The sequence below is a fragment of the Bidens hawaiensis genome, unplaced genomic scaffold (genome assembly GCF_021521415.1).
Source record: "Bidens hawaiensis isolate Kalapana, Puna unplaced genomic scaffold, B.hawaiensis_p1.1 tig00033136_1, whole genome shotgun sequence".
In the NCBI taxonomy this organism is placed as follows: domain Eukaryota; kingdom Viridiplantae; phylum Streptophyta; class Magnoliopsida; order Asterales; family Asteraceae; genus Bidens; species Bidens hawaiensis.
Window position 1 is genome coordinate 193086 of NW_027495666.1, and position 19108 is coordinate 212193.

At 36.3% G+C, this 19108-nt stretch overlaps 1 pseudogene across 1 annotated transcript; it reads left to right on the forward strand.

The window, feature by feature from the left end:
* The first annotated feature begins 283 nt into the window (after positions 1 to 283).
* LOC143584480 (cytochrome P450 CYP736A12 pseudogene) lies at positions 284 to 18572 on the forward strand (annotated as a pseudogene). Its single transcript, XR_013144369.1, has 2 exons — positions 284 to 961; positions 17636 to 18572. The product of XR_013144369.1 is annotated as a cytochrome P450 CYP736A12 pseudogene (transcript).
* The last annotated feature ends 536 nt before the right edge of the window (positions 18573 to 19108 follow it).

Here is a 19108-nt window from a genome sequence, read left to right on the forward strand (position 1 = left end):
CGCTAGGCGCTGGGGAAGTTGGCTTCCCCGATCGCTTCGCTGATATGTTCATCCCTGTTGATTTGGGATTTTGCTTTGACAGCGATGCGCCTGGTAGGCCTTTGTACTTATGCTTATGCCTTTAGAATACCAAATTTGGTTAACATTTCTGTTGCACGTATTGTAGATGCGCTTGAGAACTATGAGCTGGAGCTCGCGGAAGAAGAGGTGGAGGAGGAAGCTGAGGTGCCACAACTCAAGCGTAAGGCTAAAGGGAAAACTGGCGCAGGGGCCAGTAAAATATATGTGTCGGTTCTTATTCTTGAGCTTCATCCTCATCGCAATATCGTTATGGAAACGATACACCATCCAACGCCATCGCAACAACAACCTACCACCCGGTCCAACACCGTTGCCGATTATCGAAAGCCTCCACTTACTAGGAAACCTCCCCCACCGTTCCCTCCACAAACTATCGAAAAAACACGGCCCCATCATGTCCATCTGCTTAGGCAACGTTGAAACCGTCGTTCTCTCGTCGCCTGATGCAGCCCAACTCTTTCTTGGAGACCATGATGCGGATGTTTCCTCCCGTCCCAAAATCCAAGCATCAAAATACTTCTCTTATGGAGTTAAGGGAATGGCGTACGCCGAGTATGGTTCGCATTGGCGGGCATTAAGGAAATTGTGTACGATGGAGCTGTTAAGTGCAGCCAAAATAAGTGGTCATGCCGACATCCGAAGGGAGGAAGTTGGTGCGACAATACAAGAGATCAGAGGCTGTTCAATGAAGAATGAGGCTGTTAATCTAACTGAGATGGTGAGTAGGTTGATCGGGATGACCACATATAAGATGCTTTTTGGTAGAAAACATTATGTAGGAATTGATGAATTTATGAAAATTGTTCACGAGGCTTCAGAAGTGGTTGGCACCTTCAATCTTGGAGATTACGTGCCCATTCTAACACCTCTTGATCTACAGGTAAACTTCTTAACACTGTCAATCGATATGGAGCTACTATCAAGATAACCAAAAGTAGGGGTGTGTAGGGGTTCATTTAGGGCGGTTTTGAGTCAAACTCATAAACATAACCGATATGTTGGTTAATGGATATCCATAACCATAACCGATCTATTATGGCAGTGTCGGTTAAGCGGTTTTGAAGATTATAACGAGTCGGTTTGGGTTGGTTAATCGTAACCAAAACAATGTATCCATGTCTAAAAGTTTGGTACCAAATATTACAAAAGTGGCATTGCATAGTCCAACAAAATATAAAAATTCATAATATTAATATCATGTATTAAAAAAAACGACAACATATATCCAACAATAAAATTCAAGTTAATTCAGTAAAACATTGAACCAAAACCATCAAAAGGGTATATTCCAACCATAAGTTTGGTGGAAGTTAGCCTCAAACATATTGTTGGTTAAATATATGTGTCGGTTCGAATATGACGGGTTTAAAATTATCTTAACCAAAATCGACTCATATTTGGTGGTTTTTGAAAATTCACTAATTAATTATAAAATAATCCACTGATTATGTCGATTATCGGTTAAAATCGGTTCAATTATATCGGTTATGATTTGGTTAAACAGTTATAACAGATTTGCTCACCCCAACCTAAAGTACTTCTCGCTTATCTCCTCTTTTTCAATAAAAAGGAGAACCAATTTGAGTGCCCTACCCCCGTTGCGATAAGTACTCAAAACAGATTTAAGAAATCATTTATAGCACCCAAAGCATGGAAACACATTCAAGAAGGTTCCTACCATCTCTCTAGCCGATCTCAAAAATCTCTTTCACATGGTCCCCTAACACCACTTTTGTGACGCTCACTACTACCCTGTATGGTCTCAAAAAATTCCCATTGCGATGGTCCCCTAATCCTTGTGACGCGTAAGTAGTAACCACTATCATTGCATTTTCATGTAACACTTGTCTCAACAAAAATTAGAAGTGTGAAAAGTATTTGTGTTAAAAATCAAAATGTTTCCCGTCATTACTGTTCCAACAAAAAAACCACGAAAAAACACAATGTTAAGAAAAAAAGATACAATGATGAAAATTAACAAAAGATACAATTACTATTACTAATATATATATATAGAAACTTCGGCCACTTGGCGGCACCGTATTGGTCAGTGAGTTTCGTTTTTTTATTTATTTTTTAATTTTGAATTTAATAACCATAATAAACGTAATGGAAACCGACCAAACGCCATTTTTTTTGTTTTAGTTCCGGTACCATAGCAAACCTAAAAGAAACAGACCTAGTTCGCTCAGACTCGCGACCTTATTTTAAGCCTATGACCCTCGAGTTTTACCAATGCACAAGTTTACCTACCAACCCCCCCCCCCCCCGAAATTTTTTATAATTATATTTGGTTATTGGTTCACCTCTATTTATATATTTTTTTTCATTTTTTAGTTCTGGTATTGTAACGTACGCAATCAAAAGCGACCGAATTCATGGCAAGTTACCTTCTAAATGCTTGAGACCGACATTGCTTGGGTTTTACCACCGACAAGATATGCCAACTGTAGGTCCCCAGATGACCACCGAACGGTTTTGCTCTCGATAAACGTGTCGAGACGGGTGTCGATCAAACGACTGAACAAAAGTAATATAATGATAGAATATAATGGACGATCTCGTTTCGTGTCCGGTTTCTCGTCGCCTTTAATTATTAACTTGACCTTAAAATATATAATGGTTTCGTAATTTGATATCGCAAGTCATAAATATTGGTCTTACAATCACCCCTTGACTTGCAATATCAAAACTTTGTCAAACCGTGTCTCGCATCTTCACGAGTCAATTCGATAAAGCCGAAGCCTCTTCAATCACCCCTTAAAAGTATGCTCCACCTAATTCATTCATGAAGGAGTTATCGCTTCTTTATCCATCTTGGATCTTCAAGCAGTATAGGTCTAGAAGAACTACCGGGGACATCGATCAAATGAACAAAGCTTGTTATTTCCTCTTTATGTCCAAATTCGTATCTAATTTGTTCAAAGTTCCTCAACTTCTCGAACGCCTCGAAAATAACATAGAAATAACAAGCTTTGAACACGGTCCAACAACGACGAAAACCCGAGCAAATATTGAGTTTCTTTTGTTGGTAAACTCAAATAACACCCATAACTGGCAGCCAAAATATGATCCAACCCACATACACTCAGCCCAAAAACCAGCAGCCCAAACTAAAATAAATAGAAAGTCCATCAGCCTTTGGGCCATAACATGTATTAGAATCATCTATCCCAAGCCCAAGCCCACGTCTTTAAAACCTCCATATCAGGGCACACCAAAATAAAACATGTTATAATACCACCAGCAGCCGCCACCGAGCTGCCGGCGCCAGAGAAACCGATTCCGACGACCGGAAAAACACGCCGGTGTTTTTTTTACCTTTGCCGGAAAAATATTCCGGCCATCCAGCCTCACCGCCGTCACTTTGTTTAGCCATTAAAACCCCCACAGCCGAGCACTATCTTCTTTCACAACATTATGCCCCACACCCAACATCATCCGGCGTCAGAAAAATGTTCCTGTGACCGCCGTTGGAGAAAAAGAAAACCCGGCCACCATTCACCGCCGACGGATCTCCATTGCCTTCAAGCTCGCTGTCGTGTTCACCATCAGATCCGATCACCACCGCCACGGCCATCTTCACACGTCCGGAAAAATGTTTCCGGTGACCGGCCGCTGGCAAAGCGGTTCTGGCCACCGCCGACACCCTCCATTAACTTAAACACAATCACCGCAACCACCCACACCACAGCAGCCTCTGTTATCAATCTTTCATATTATTCTCGGCCACCGGAAAAACGAATTCCGGTGACCACCGCCGGGAAAACGACATTTGATCACTCTTCTTTCTTTCTTTCGTCAACGGTTACCGGCGTACACCAAATTCAGAAAATTGTTCGCCGGAATTTTGACGTGTGACTGAATGGCCCCGAAACGCCCGGATAGGACACTTGTAAATCCCGAACATCCGGATCTACAAGGAGAATGCTTCAAACACGCTTATTTCTCACTTGATTTTCAAGATCTTCAAACTTTATTTTCAATTTCACCGGGTTTTAACGTCTCGGTTCGGGTAATAGCGGAAATAGAAACCGAATATCAAGAGCAAATTTGAATAATAAGATTCGACCCGCTCTGATACCAATTGTAGGTCCCAAAACGACCACCGAACGGTTTTGCTCTCGATAAACGTGTCGAGACGGGTGCGGTAAATCAAACGACCGAACAAAAGATAATATAAAGATAGAATATAATGGACGATCTCGTTGTCGGTTAAAAGATTGATAGATTAAAACAAAGAACCGACCCACCCAAGATGAGCTTGTTGGGTCTTAGCAAGATTATCAAAGTCCAAAATAACCATTTATTAAGGAAAACGCAGCGGAAATATAAGTTTTAAATCTTGTTATTACCAAATACATAAACCCGTTTATGTTAAACCCAATCCAGGATCCATATACGATTATCAAACTATCAAAACACAACCATAGGGTGTTAACATACATACCTTCAAATCCGAGAATGAAAGGGATGAATGAGGTTGAATGACGAGCTTCCAAAGAAGGAAACCTCAAGTTTGTATACCCGACAAGCACCAACAAACGCCTAGGTTGCTAGGGTCCGAACACTTGATGCAAATCTCTTATTCTTGCTCTTCTCGGCCGAGAGGAGGAAGAGAGAAAAAGAGAGTGTCTTGTGTGTGAGAGAGAAAGATGTATGCAAGAAGTGATCCTCCAATGGATTCACATGCATTGTTTTGAAAGAAACAATAGGAGAGAGAGACAGAGAGCAAGCCGGCCCACATGGCGGGTTTCCCCCCAAAACCCAAATCCAATCTTGTTTATTTCTTTTAAACATTACATGTTATTTATCCACATAAATAACATTTCTCATATATAAATTATCCACATAATTTACTTCACACACAAGTGCAAATATTTAGAAAACCAATTTCCCAAATATATAAGTGTTGATAATCACTACTTAGATCATATCTAATTATAATTTTCATTGCGTTTGTCTAGCTTGTTATTGGGTATGACCCGACTTGGATCAATACGTACTAGCCACATCAACTCTAATATGTGTCTTGGACAGATCGATTCCAACAATCTCCCACTTGCACAGGATACATAGAAGATTGATGCAAATAGCAAATACCGCCTAACAACGGTTTACTATCCCTAATACGCATGACGAAGTGCCATTCAATAACATCATCCCTTTCAAGTCTCATACTTGAAATAATTTAGGTGAAACTATCATTTATCCTTTTGCCACAAATGTCATGTTAAATCTAGAGACACAGAGTGATCATTCTCTGTTGATTTAACTTATCAGGCCTTAGACATTTAACTCTCAACGAATAAGAGGGACAAATCCCTTATTGACCACATACGTCTCTCACTATCACCTTGTATTATACTTGAGCTTAGCCTTATGTACTGACATATTCAGAGCAGCGAAAAACTAAGTCAAAGTATAACAGTCGATGAATATCAAGACCCAATATGTATCTCAGGTCGGAGGATGCTATGAAGTTCGCCTTTACTCAAGTTTACTTATGATCACAAATCACAAGGATTCCATGCAGTAAAATTGAGGGCGGGTCAGTACAATATTTATTCCATAAATATCTATGAACCTTGGCAGCAAACCCTGTGCTATATTCATACCTTATGAATATCTACCAATCCAAGTTCATAATAGTCTTGCTTTCATATTTGTTCCCACAGTTATGATCGACTACGGACGTTTAGAATAATTAAATTATTCATGGATTTAAACATGCTAAAATGGAACATAACTCAAGACAATGCCCACAACCAAAACCATATGATTGAGCTAAATGAAATTCTTCCAATATCCAAATACAAAATTCTGATCAAATCCAATCACTAGAATATCGAAGTCCTAAGGCGCAAGTATGACCCTCATGCTTCGGCCTTTCAAGAAGCTTCATGAGTGGATCCGCAATGTTTTGATCAGTGTGAACTTTGTGAATACATATCTTTCCCTTTTCAACTTCATCCCTTATGTAGTTGAATCTCCGCTCAATGTGCTTAGTCTTTTTATGTGCACGGGGTTCCTTGATTTGAGCAATCGCACCCTCGTTGTCACAAAAGATTTCTAGAGGGTCCTGAATGGTACGGACCACTCCTAGATTGGCAATGAACTTTCTAATCCATGCAGCCTCTTGAACGCCAAGGAGGCGGCGATGTATTCAGATTCAGTGGTGGACAAGGCAACCACGTCTTGTTTTGCGCTCTTCCAGGAGACAGCACCACCATTGAGAACGAAGACATATCCCGATTGTGATCGAGAATCATCTCGATCAGTTTGGAAACTCGCATAAGTGTAACCCTTTACAACGAGTTCTTCCTCACCAGAGCCATATATCAGAAACATATCCTTAGTCCTCCTAAGGTATTTCAATATGCTCTTAACTTCCATCCAATGGCTAGTTCCCGGATATTGTTGGTATCTATTTGTCATGTTCAAGGCACATGACACATCCGGTCTAGTGCAAATCATGGCATACAAGATGGATCCAATAGCAGATGCATATGGGATTCCACTCATTTTGTCTTGCTCATCCTTTGAGCTCGGACATTGAGAAGCACTTAACATTGTTCTTCTTTGAATAGGTACCAAACCTTTCTTAGAGTTTTCCATCTTCAACCTTTTCGAGATTTTGTTAATGTATGCACTTTGATTCAAACCTATCAACCGCCTTAATCTATCCCTATAGATCCTTATTCCTAGAATATACGCGGCTTCACCAAGATCTTTTATGGAAAAGCAGCTTCCAAGACAGGCTTTCACACCTTCCAAGGTTGGAATGTCATTTCCAAATAACAGTATGTCATCGATATATAATACCAGAAAGGTAATGATGCTCCAACTAGCTTTCTTATACACACAAGCTTCATCAGCGTTTTTGATGAATCCAAATTTCTTAACTTCATCATCAAAACAACGATTCCAACTCCTAGATGCTTATTTCAATCCATAGATTGATTTCTTCAACTTGCATACTTTGTTAGGATGTTGTGGATCGACAAAACCTTCAGGCTGAACCATATAGATATCTTCCTCAAGGTGTCCATTTAGAAAAGCAGTTTTGACATCTATTTGCCATATCTCATAGTCATAATATGCGGCTATGGAAAACAATATCCTTATAGACTTTAGCATCGCCACGGGCGAAAAAGTTTCATCATAATTAACCCCTTGAGTTTGAGTGAAACCCTTAGCTACAAGTCTAGCTTTATAAGTATCCAAGTTTCCATGCATATCGGTTTTATTCTTGAAAACCCACTTACTTCCAACCATTTTGGAATTAAGAGGTGGAGCAACATGTCTCATACTTGGTTGTCATGCATGGATTGCATCTCATTGTTCATGGCTTCCAGCCATTTATCACAATCAGATTGTGACATTGCATCTTGGTATGTGGTTGGTTCATCTGAATCTACCACGTAGCATCTATCCATGAAAAATCCATATCTTTCAGGTGGGGTGCTAATTCTACCAGATTTGCGAACATTTTGTGTGGGTTGATCAACCAATTGATCATTATCAACAACCTCTTGTTGATCGCTAGTGTCAACCAAACGTGTATCGGCTTGTGGTTCTCGATCCTCCTCGAGTTCCATAGTTCTATCAGTTCCTTCCATAAGGAACCTTCTTCCCAAGTACTTAGCCTTGCGAGCTATAAACTCTTTATGCTCATTTGGATTGTAGAAGTAATATCCCATCGAATCTTCGGGCTATCCTACAAAGATACACTTAGTGGATCGGCTTTCAAGTTTGTCTGGGGTGTAGATCTTAATATAAGCCTCACAGCCCCATACCCTTAAACATGATAATGATGGAACCCTTCCATGCCATATTTCAAAAGATGTCCTTTCCACTTTCTTGGTTGGTGCCACATTTAGAATACGGGCAGCAGAGATCAATGCGAAACCTCAAAATGATAGAGGTAATGTGCTTTTAGCCATCATGGATCGAACCATATCCAATAAAGTTTGATTTCTCCTTTCAGACACACCATTATGTTGTGGTGTTCCAGGTGGAGTAAGTTGTGAGACAATCCCACGACTTCTAAGATGCTCTAGAAACGCATCATTGAGGTATTCACCTCCTCTATCGGAACTTAGTACCTTGATTGTTTTGTTGAGTTGAATTTGTACTTCATTTTGGAAGACTTTGAACATTTCAAAGGCTTCATTTTTGTGTCTTAACAAGAACACATACCCATAGAAACTATAATCGTCGGTAAAGGTAATGAAGTATCTTTCACCATTTCTTGTTATTGTCCTAAAAGGTCCACATACATCCGAATGTATGATGCCTAATAAGTCTTTCGCCCTTTCATTAGTTCCACTAAATGGTTCTTTGGTTATTTGTACCAATAAAAAAGATTCTCACTCATCAAATGAATCATTACTTGATTTCAAAAGACCATTCTTTTGAAGTGTATGAATGTGATCCTTGTTTATGTGACCAAGGCGACAATGCTAAAGAAATGTTTTACTCAAATCCAATTTGAGCCTTTTGGTACTAGGTTGGTACAACGAGTTATCAACGGTTGTGTTATCATGAACTAATTCATAAATGCCATTAAATGGCATTACTTTAAAATAAAACACATCATTCATGAATACATAAAAACCATTGTTTACAAACTTGAAATCATAACCAAATTGTCTTAACACAGAAACAGAGATAATATTCCTAGTCAAACTAGGAGAATACAAAACGTTTTTCAAAATGACTTCCAATCCATTTGGAAGCTTTAAAACATAATCTCCTCGGGCTTGGACGTCAACCTTTGCTCCATTGCCCATGAAGAGACTTATATCTCCTTTCTTCATATCATTTCTTCTTTTGAACCCCTGCAATTAATTGCAGATATGAGTTCCACATCCGGTATCCAATACCCATGTGTTAGAAGAAACAATATTAAGATCAATATGGATCATGAAAGTTATACTTGAGGTTTGCCCCGCATCCCTCTTAGCTTTCAACTCTTTGAGATAGGTCGGACAGTTCCTCATCCAGTGACCTATCTCACCACAACCAAAGCACGGATCCTCAGCGCTAACCTTTAGCTTCTTTGGTTTTGGCTCCGCCTTTGCCTTTCCCTTGAACCCCTTCTTGACTTGCCCCTTACCCATAGCAACCTTTGCCTTGGGTTCTGGGTGATGCCTCTTCTTTGAGCCACCTTCATTGATCGCAAGAACGGGTAAAACCTTTTTACCCATGCCAGCCTCGGCTGTCTTAAGCATTGCGTGAAGCTCACCAATGCTTTTGTCCCATCCGTTCATGTTATAGTTCATAACGAATGTCTCAAACCTTTTAGTTAGGCCGTTCAGGAACAAATCCGTGGCTAACTCATTTGAGACGGGACAATTAATCCGTTCAAGCCGATCAATGTGGCTTTTCATCTTAGGCACATAAGATAGCACGGATTGGGTTTCTTCCATATGACATGCATGAAGTGATCGAACCGTTTCGAAGCACTCCACCCTTGCTTGAGTAAGGAACATTTCCTTAAGCTGGGTAATCATGTCATACGCCCCATGATTCTCGAAATCCTTTTGGATCTCGGGAATCATTGTTCCCAACATGAGGCAAGAAACTTGTACCGAATCCTCGGTGTATTTCAGCCAATCCACATAAGCATCCAAGTTGTTGACATCGGGTTCATCGGGAATAGGATCATCTAAAATATAGGACTTTTTCTCTTGCTTGAGAACAATTCTCAAGTTTCTATACTAGTCCATAGAGTTATTAAAGTTTAGACGATCCTTATCCAGAATGGATCTCAGTGATAGATTATGCACGTGAGGGATAATAGCGTTATGTGGATTGCTTGCGGCCATCTATTAAAAGAATTTAACAAAGTTCAAATTAGTATTTTCGATATCAATAAATTTTAATCGTTAATACCCTTTAATGTCTCCAAGACAATTATTGATTAAAATCTAGAATCCAACGTTTTATTCAAATAGTAGTTAGGTGACCTTTATCCCACTATTATAATTAACAAGGTAGTCAAAGATTGACGATTGCAACCCTTTGCAACTTCTAGTTTTATGGGATCGGTTTAAACATCATATGTTTAGTTGGCATGTTTAATCCCATCAATACCTTTGAATGCCATGTGTCGGTGACCCTATCCACGTGTTTTTCAAATCAAGTCGTCCTACTTACACACACGTGTGAGTTTACACATACAAGTGGTTAGGTGACCCTCATCCCAAAAGTATTGTAAAACCACCTTAAGGTCACAAGTTTTCTCAAATGTGGTTAGGTGACCCTATACCACAATTCAAGTCTACAAGTGACTTAAGTGTCGTATAAAAGGATGGTGTTCAACTTGTTTTTAAAAGGGATTTAGTTTTCAAAACTCTAGATTGGAAAACTATTTAATGTACCTTCCATTTGCATGCATTCAAATATATGGTACCTTTGAAAACCAATTTTCAAATTCCTTTTAATAAAACCCATTTTATTATGAAATCATTAATAGTTAATAAAACCAATTTTATAACTTAATAATTTCAAAGGAATCACTTTTATGCTAGTTGTCGATTTTAATTGTTAACATCCAAACATGATAGAACAATAAATAAAACAACCATACAAGCATAAAATACAAACACATGTCCATAACCATAGCCACCTAGATAAATAACACTTGTTAACCGAAACAAGTGGGTCAATAGGTCTCTCCTAAGGGACGAGCATGACACAAGGTAGAAGATGGTGAACTCCCACTTGACTCCGCATTCTTATGCTTCAAGCGTTCACTTCTTGTTGTGATCCTTTTTCTTTACTTGGGCTTCCATTTGGGCTTGACCAAAATAGTGTTGTAGTTGCATCTTCTTTTACATAATATATTCTAATACATTTTGTCTAATAAAAGAAATACAACTATTCTACTTATTATTACAAACCATTTGAAAGAATAAATAGATTACAAACCCGAATAAAGAATATTACATCAAAATGTATAAATCACAAACAGTCTTCTTCAATATACACAAGGTCATGGCTAGGTCATGAACATCCACACAAGCAGGTCAACCTTTGACCAGAATGGTTCCTCTTGACCCTTAGTTCTCGGCCTAAAACAGAGAACACATAGTTCTCGGCCAGAAGACCAAAGTTTCAGAGTTTTCGGCCCGGAAACTTTGGTTCACCGAGAACCTATTGTTCTCGATCAACGTCGAGAATTGTTTTCGGTCAACACCGAGAACTGTGGTCCTTGACCATCAGTTCTCGGTCCAACCGAGAACATGTTTTCGGCCAACCGAGAACCATGGTTTACAACCATGAGTTCTCGGCCAACCGAGAACGCGGGTATTGGTGATTTCGGCTAGACCGAAATCCTTGGTTCCCAACCAAGAGTTTTCGGCTAGAGCTGAAACAACCCAGATTCTGTCCAAAACAAAACATTCAACCAAATGACCAATTTTTCCAGTTTTTGCCACATGCATGTATGGTACAAACATGGAAAAACAAGGGGTAACCAATATACCTAAAGTTCTCGGCCAATATGGTAAAGGATACCATCTAACTCGAGCACTTTAGAACCCAATTTTGAAGCATGTAATCGTATAAGCGGCTCTTGATGCTATTGTTGGGTCTTAGCAAGATTATCAAAGTCCAAAATAACCATTTAAACGCAGCGGAAATATAAGTTTTAAATCTTGTTATTACCAAATACATAAACCCGTTTATGTTAAACCCAATCCAGGATCCATATACGATTATCTAACTATCAAAACACAACTATAGGGTGTTAACATACATACCTTCAAATCCGAGAATGAAAGGGATGAATGAGGTTGAATGACGAGCTTCCAAAGAAGGAAACCTCAAGCTTGTATACCCGACAAGCACCAACAAACGCCTAGGTTGCTAGGGTCCGAACACTTGATGCAAATCTCTTGTTCTTGCTCTTTGTTCTTCTCGGCCGAGAGGAGGACGAGAGAAAGAGAGAGTGACTTGTGTATGAGAGAGAAAGATGTATGCAAGAAGTGATCCTCCAATGGATTCACATGCATTGTTTTGAAAGAAACAATAGGAGAGATAGAGAGAGGGGGAGTCGGCCCACATGGTGGGTTTCCCCCCAAAACCCAAATCCAATCTTGTTTATTTCTTTTAAACTTTACATGTTATTTATCCACACAAATAACATTTCTCATATATAAATTATCCACATAATTTACTTAACACACAAGTGCAAATATTTAGAAAAAAAACTAATTTCCTAAATATATAAGTGCTGGTAATCATTACTTAGATCATATCTAATAATTATTATTATGGCGTTTGTCTAGCTTGTTATTGGGTATGACCCGACTTGGATCAATACGTACTAGCCACATCAACTCTAATATGTGTCTTGGGTAGATCGATTCCAACAGAGCTCCCCTTGGGTGGTGATTTACAACATACAACACACACATAAATAGAAACTGAAGTTCTATTTATAGCTAAACACAAATAACTAGAAGATCTCCTCCCATTGAAGCTAAATGCGTGTTCCCGAAGCTCTCGTTTCGTGTCCGGTTTCTCGTCGGCTTTAATTATTAACTTGACCACAAAATATATAATGGTTTCGTAATTTGATATCGCAAGTCACAAATATTAGTCTTACACAAACCAAATAAACATCATTTTCAATATTTTTTTTATATGTTAGTATTTTTATATGTTAATTTGGCGAATTTGGTTTTTGGGTTTTAACACTCAAATTTTACCAATAGTGTCGATCTCGTAACGAACGTAGCTGGTATTGGCCGAATTCGTGTAACTCATCATAGTAACGCTTGAATTTAACCAACGTCCACGATTCAACGATCGGGTTTTGCTAACTGCCCCGGCGCAACACGCCTGGTAGAGAAACTAGTTATAAATAAAAAAAAAGATACAACATATCGCAAAATATAACACGATGTGAAACAAAATATAACACCATGTTCAATAATATGGCACAATATCAAAAAGAATAAATAAATAAAAAAGACATAATGTCAAAGAAAAAAATACACAATCAATGACGAAAATAAACAAAAAAACACATTGATAAACAAAAATGCATAATGATATATATTCCTCGACATTGTGTTTTTTTTGGATATTGCATTTTAATAATCCAAAATTTGGCATATTGGCCAATATTAATCCCAACTCAACAAATTCTCTAGTTAATCATAAATTCCACTATATTGGCATCCACTAAGTCATTTCATAACAAGAACAAACCCGGTTAGTTTTATGGCAAAATATGTCATTTCTCCAAGTTTAGGGGACAGATGAAAAATGTAATTTAACTTAAAATTCACCACCACTAGTAGCGCCGCCATCACCGCGACCGCCGTCGTTGACACCACCACCTCTACCACCACCACCTGGTGGTGGTGGGGGAGGCAGCGGGTGGTGGTGGTGGCGGCAGCGACGGAGGTCACGGTGGTGGTGGCAGCGGTGGTGGGTTCGCCGTGGTTGTGAGTTTTTAAGTTAAATTACATTTTTCATTTGTCCCCCTCAACTTAAAGAAATGACATATTTTGCCTTAAAACTAACTAGGTTAGTTCCTGCTAAGATGAGACTTAGTGGAGGCTAATAAAGTGAAAGTTGGATTAACCTAGGAAATTTCTTAAGTTGAGATTAATATCGACCACTATGTCAAAGATTGGATTATTAAAATCCAATATATGTATTTTTTTTAACGACAAAGACGAGAGAAACATTATTGTTTTTTTGTACTTTATTTTTTTTGAATTTTGAGTTATGATTTTTTTAATAACTTTTTTGAGGATGTTTATTTTGTGGCCACAAATCTTTCTTATCATTCTCATTTTTGTAGAATAACCTGACCCAGACATAATAATATGCGCTATTGTGTTTAAATACTTTGTAATGCGCGTGCACGCATGCACACGCGCACACTCACACACACACACACATATATATACTAGTTTTTATCCCAGTATTACGGGGGTTGTTTTATTTTATTTGTTTATAATATTTATTTATTTTTTGATTTATTATTTTTATTATTGTATGAAAGTTAATAATATACTTATGGTTTGATGATAAATTGTTTCATAAATAAATGAGATGTTATAATATGGTTTAAAAGCTATATGAGTTTGATAAGACCCAAGACCCGTTTATTTTTTTACTATAAAATTGTTTTTTTAATTATAAATAATATATAATTTTTTTTAAATTAATCAGATATTAATTTTGGATATATCCCCACTTTATAGGATTTTTAAATAAAATATTTGGTGAGATTAGTTTTTAATTTAATGAGATGTTATAACCCGTTTAAGAAATATTTGGGTTTGATAAGACCCATACCCGTGAATTTGGGTCAAATGTATGAGAAGCCTCCATTTAAAAATCAAGTAAATCTGGTGACTCCAAAAAAGGAGGAGCGACCATCGTGACACCTAGGATTTTTGGGTTTTCGTTTATATTATATATATATATATTCATTTGAATTCGAATTTCGAATGAAATCGAATAATAAATCATAAATTCGTATTTGATTACTATACAAAAATACGATTCGAATACATATAAATATATATATATATTCATTTAAATTCGAATTTTGAATTGAATCGAATTATAAATCATAATTTCGTATTCGATTACTATACTAAAATACGATTCGAATATATATATATATTCATTTGAATTCGAATTTCGAATGGAATCAAATTATAAATTATAAATTTGTATTTGATTACTATACTAAAATACGATTCGAATTTTTAAAAAACGAATGCGAATTTTAATAATCGAATTTTGAATGTTTCAATGTCGAATGTTTCGAATTCAAATCAAATTCTAAAAAACACTAGGCCTAGCTCAAATCCTATGTTGCCAATATTCACCCAGCGTTACACAAATAGAAATCGAACTTGAGTCTCCACTAAAAAACTAAAGCCTCCTACCAATAATCTACAAGTGGGAGATCATTCACTATGTACTTAGTGTTAGTTAGAAGAAATACATGTATTTTATAATCAGGCATGCAGTTACACCTTTTCATTTTGAAATAAATTATTAAGCGATTCCATGCCTCTAAGAGCATTTTTAGTCCGTCCTCATTTCCATATCTATAGTTACACTAAATACACTGCATTTCTCTCCGGTTTAGTTGAATAATATTTTTATATACATTTATTATTGGAAAAATTTCCAAAATAAGTATTTATGAAAACAAATTTCAAGTTTTTTAAGTATCATTTTCAAAGAGTTCCATAAATATGTAAAATAAACTAGTCGTGATGAGTATATTATGTTAACACATGAGTATTTTGCAGATTCATTTAAAACATGCCATGTAGCCAAAACTAACCGTGACGAGCATGCTCAATAATCATTTAATTGCAACGACTAAATAAGTTGCATTCCTTGTAATAAAGGCCCAGGAGTACTTCATAAATTATTTGGTCGCGATGAGTAGATTAAATCTTTTCGATACACGAGTAATTTCTTAAACTGACCATGACGATTTGTTTTGTTTACCAAATACATCGAACCGGATAGTTTTACGAGAAACTAACTGGACCGGTTAGTTTGAAAGCTCAACTAGTCAGTACGAATAGATCTTGGTCAACGACTAGTTCTCCGAATAAACATTTCCAATATGATCGTAGTTACCATAACTCGTCGCGACTAATTTGACCTTACATTCTACTCGTGGCTTCTCATTTTAATAGTAATCTGATTTATTTAAAAAATATAATATATATCATTTACTAGACTAAAATAATTAAAAAAAATTGATACAACTTTGAAAAAAATTGAACACAACCAATAATCGTATCTAAATAATTCATTCGCAAATTTCCATCTACATATGAACTTTAATTTGCATGTAAACAACATTAGTGGTATATTTTAATAAAAATAAGGGATTGCAAAAAATATAGGACATGAGATAATATTTTTTTATAAAAGATAATATAAAAATAAGGGTTTACAAAAAATATAGGTCATGAGATAATAATTTTTATAAAAAATAATATAAAAATAATGGATCACAAAAAAAATAGGGTGTATGACATAATAATTTTTATGAAAAATGACATAAAAATAGATAATCACACAAAATAAGGACATGACATAATATTTTTTTATATATGACATAAAAATAAGGGATTACATAATATTTTTATATATTTTTTAAATATTTCGGATTACCGCTAAAACGAGAAGCCAAGTGTAGATTGTAAGATCAAACTAGTCGCGACGAGTTAACTAGTAATAAACTTCTCGTATAGAAAATGTTTATATAAAGAAATAGTCGGTGACCAATATCTACTCGTTATATGACTAATTCAGCTTTCAAACTAACCAATCCAATCATTCTCTTGTAAAACTAACCAGTTCGATGTATTTGATAAACAAAATAACTCGTCACGGTAGTTTAATAAACTACACGTGTATCGAAAAGTTGTAATCTAGTCGTCGCGACTAAACGATTATGCAGTACTCGTGGGAGTTGATTATGAGACATGCAACTTCTTTAGTCGTGGGGACTAAATGATTAGTGAATGTGCTCGTTAAGGTTAGTTTATGGCCACGTGACATGTTTTAATTGGCTCTACAAACTACTCGTATGTTAACATAATCTACTTGCCACAATTAGTTTATAATACATATTTCTGAAATTTTTTGAAAAAATTACAGAAAATTTGAAATTTGTTTTCATAAATATCTATTTTAAGAATTTTCCCTTTATCATTACACTTTATCCCTTCTCTACTTATAACTAACTTTAACAAATATTAAAAAATAAATGGAGACAAACAAGCTCTCCACAAATTTGCAATAAATTACTAACTTTTGTATCTCATTCACAAATTTGCATGAAGAATGAATGGAATAAATAAGGAAATGAAATGAATAATTACCATTACTGTCTTGTTTGGCTAACCTATGGGAATTAAATGAATTATTAATTAATGTTGTTTGGTATCCAAAAAATTATATGAATGAAATATAAATAAAAAAAACACTCTTATCTCAAAGTAAATTTTTTTATCAAAAAAACAACAAAAAAAAAGAAAAAGAAAAGGAAAAAAACAAAACAACTGCAATGGCGACGGTGCTGGTAACTTTTGGCGACGAAAATGGTGCTGGCGACAGTGCTGGTAGTGGCGATCAGGCGGCAAAGACGGTGGTTGTGGTGGTGGGAGGGGTGGCGGTGGTAGTGATGTTGTTTGGGAATTGAAGATCACCAATTTGTTTTTTTATTTTTCCAAATTCAGAGTACTAATAAGTTATGACCATGCTTTGACAGGTTATCAACTTTTTTAAATGTTCCAATATGCTGCATATTATCATAAAGCAATAATGGTATATGAAAGGAGCCAAAAACATATAGTCATAAATCATAATAATGTATTATAATGAGAAATATATATCGCAACACCAGAATGTACAGTTCGTAGGTTGATAAACAATAAAACTGTACGATAATTAGGTAACATCGTTCGTGGAAACAACTACTTTGTAGTACTTGTACTATCTAGTGACTTTCTAATCTGTTTTGTATTTTTCGTTCTAGGGTTTGACTCGGCGTACTAAGTCGTTAGGCAAGGCATTTGATGATATGCTCGAGTCCATAATCGCTGACCTCGAACAAGACACTCATACCAGGATTCACGAACCTAATCAAAGGGATTTTACTGACGCTATACTGTCAATAAACTCCCAGTATTCAAATACGACCGATGACATATCCCATTCAATTGATAGGACAAGCCTGAAAGCAGTTCTAGTTGACCTGATAGTTGGTGCAGCTGATGCTTCAGCAACTTCTATCGAATGGGTTTTATCTGCACTCATTCGACATCCTCGAGTTATGAAGAAGCAAAGACATGAGTTAAAAGAAGTTGTTGGTGACAAGACATTTGTGGATGAGAGTGATCTGCCAAAGTTATGTTACTTACACATGGTAATCAAGGAAACGTTTCGATTATACCCAACGGCACCATTACTGGTTCCACTAAAATCTGTAAAAGATGTACTGATTAATGGGTATAACATACCCAAGAAGACACTAATTCTGGTTACCTTTTGGGCATTTGGACGTGACTCCAAAGTTTGGTCCGATAATTGGGATGAGTTTCTTCCAGAAAGATTTCTTGACAAAGTTGTTGACCTTCGTGGACAAGATTTTGAGCTTATCCCATTTGGATCCGGTAGAAGAGGATGTCCGGGAATGAATCTGGAATTAGTTAACATTGGTTTGGTTGTTTCGAATTTGGTTCATTCATTCAACTGGGATCTACCAAATGGTATGTGATTTAGACATGAGTGAGAGGTTTGGGTTAAGCATGCCGAGAGCTAAGCCCTTAATAGCTATACCAACTTATCGCCTATAAACAATATAATAGCTAAAATCCACTTAATGGACTCCAGAGTATGATGAAATAAGAATATTAGTCTTGTACTAAGTGAATTCCCAAATCCCATTATCTTTATGTAAGGTTATATCGGTTACGATGGTTAGCTTTTGCTAACTATCATCTTTTAATATAAAAAAAGGAATATGGTAAAGTAATAATGAATAAGCATATCGTTTTGTTGTAACAAAAATGAATATGATGAAATAATAGTGAATAAGCATATCTTTTTATTCTTAAATACATATATGTTTCCCATTGCTTCCTTTGCTTACAAGTGCATATTAGTACATTAAAAGTTAAGTCTATCCTAATTTTGAATTGCAAAGTAGTTCGACTTATTAACATTCATGATTTCATGATCTATTTATCAATAAAAAAAAAATATTTTTCGTCCAAGACCCTATAACTAGTTGAGTAAAAATAGTACAAGTTTAAGAGTATTCACATTTCATTCATCATCTCATCTTTATAATTACAACAAAAATAACTATATATTCTCTTTCATTATAAATTAAATAATAATTTTTATATATTTATTATTACTTTTTATCTCTCCTCAACACATAAATACTTCAAAAGAAAGACATAAAATTAATGGAATGAAAAGTGTATTCCCAAATATACTGATA